Source organism: Solanum pennellii, chromosome 1 (assembly GCF_001406875.1).
Source record: "Solanum pennellii chromosome 1, SPENNV200".
In the NCBI taxonomy this organism is placed as follows: Eukaryota; Viridiplantae; Streptophyta; class Magnoliopsida; order Solanales; family Solanaceae; genus Solanum; species Solanum pennellii.
Window position 1 is genome coordinate 105412679 of NC_028637.1, and position 2379 is coordinate 105415057.

At 37.2% G+C, this 2379-nt stretch overlaps 1 protein-coding gene across 2 annotated transcripts in view; it reads right to left on the bottom strand.

The window, feature by feature from the left end:
* The window catches only part of LOC107008572 (zinc finger protein-like 1 homolog), an 8626-nt gene that overhangs the window by 2900 nt on the left and 3347 nt on the right, over window positions 1-2379 (bottom strand). The gene's annotated exons all lie outside the window — the stretch shown is intronic.

The window sequence follows — 2379 nt, forward strand, 5'->3', positions numbered from 1 at the left end:
CCCCCCCCCCCCAAAACGAAATTGAAAGCAAAAACACAGACTATTTCAGAAGAAAATCTTATTAGGAACTATGACACCTAACTTGGAAATGAAATATCATCCCGTAGCCAAGATACCACACAATACAAGAAGTTTCATCTAATAAGTTACAGCCAGCTAATGGACATGAAGCTTATGTACTATCCTTACTACAATCATCTTCATTAGAAGACAGAAGGTTCACATGGGAGCCAATGACCAATGTATATGATGGCACATAGATATAACAGGATATACATTGAATATTCAGAATAAAGCAATTAGTACCATCTATGGTGAAATGTGGAGGGTGTATTCCAGGAAACCAAGATAAACCAGAAAGTTCATTTTCCAATATGGTTGAGGTAAATTGATCAGGATGTTTTAATCTAACACTCGCGTGAGAAAATGACATGACATTTATGGGCTAATCAAATATAGGTCGGAATCTGTCACTTCAATCAATACACTAAACATTATTGTTGGAACCGTCAATCTCACCACTCACCATCCTCCATTATACCAAATGTAACTTACCTCTATGCCAACCAAATATCGACAAAAGAAATTGTTGACAAAAGATATTTTACATGGTAAACATTTAAAGTCACACAAATGACAAAACACACTGTAAAGCTATGACATTGTTGAAACATGAGATATATTATTTCAAAAGAAAAATAATAGAGGATAGATAATTTAGTTATGACGAGAATGTACAAAGTCAAACAGAAAAGCACAATGAATGCTCAAATTTAATAGGGGCTTCATTCTCTTCTTCTTTTTTTCTGAGAAGGGGAAAAAAGACTTTATTGTGACTTTCTCATCAGACATTTTTTCTGAACCACTTAAAAGATAAATACAGCACATTTCACCAGCAGTACGGTGCCTGTCTAACCAAAAGTCCACCATGCATTTATTTGTCAACCCTTATAGAGAAAATAACATGCTTCAGAAGATTAAACCTACTTGCAACTACATACTACTCTATGCAAAATGTCATCAAGCCAACTGATCGTAGTCATGATATGGAACTGCTAAAACAAACCTCGACGACCAAAAGGAAAAGTAAACAATGTAACAAGGAAATTCCAAAGATTGTGCAGAATATCCTGCCAAAGAAATTCAATAATACAACATATTAAGGGGACAAAAGGTGGAGAGTCTTTTTTGGAATTTGTGATTTAGAAGGGAATTTCATGATTTGGAAGTGCCTGAGTTTTAGTGATTGATTGCCTTACTCCATGGGCAGGTCAATCCGGTTGATAAACCACACATTTGGTGGGGGTCTTCAGAATCAATGGAGTGTTCTCAGTGAACTCTTATATGAAAATGTTGGTTAGAGAGGATATGTTTTTCCATGTAATGCGATATGGATACCAAAAGGTGCCAAGGAAGGACTGTTGCTTTCACTTGGCTAGCCGCTAGAGGGGTGATTTTGACTGCGGGAAATCTTAGAAAGCCAAAGGTTGCTTGCGTCAAGTGGTGTTACATGTTTAACAAGACGACTGAGGACGTGGATTATCTTCTTCTCCATTGCAGGCATCCATGAGGTATGGTGAGATATCTTTAGGTGGTTTGACACTATATAGGCAATGCCAAAAACTGTGAAAGAGTTGATGTTCAGCTAGAAGAGCAGAAGGAGGAGAAGACGAACGGCTTGCAACGCGATTCCACTTGCATTACTGTGGGTTGTTCGGAGAGAGTGAAATAGGAGAGTTTTTGAAGGATTTAGAGTCTATTTCATCCCGGTTAAGGAGTAGTCTCCGTTCACTTACTTTCTTTGGTGCTCACATAAAGTTCGTTGTTGTATAGAACTATAGATGATTGGTGGAGTTTGTAGAGAATCATATCATTTTGTAGATTCTTCACCTTTTGGTTTAGTTTGGCCATGTTTATAAATGAAAATATATTTACCTGATAAAAGAAAAAAGGGAACACCCACCGAACTTCTCTTGGTGAAGGAATATAAAATCACAATTTGATTGTTCAACATCCATCATGTCAGTAAACAATCACCTTAGCTGTCACAGCCTAGCAAAAGTGCACTTCAACAAGGAGACAACTAGAAATTCAGAACTTAAGAAGTAACACCAACGGGAAGTGTTTAAGCAGCATAATGAAGGTCTGGATCAAAACCACAGTATTCTACTTTATATTGTTTTCTTCGGCTCAAAGAAGCAGATAAACACAAAAAGTGATAAACATGCATCACTGGAATCATTCCAAAAGTATGGCATTGTCGGAACACGAGTTTGAAGTATAAAACTGTCAAGGTGTTATTCTTCATAATCATCACAAAGCAAGAATATCCCAATAACTAAATGACTCGAAGAAAAAAAAAAGGGGGGGGGGGGGGGG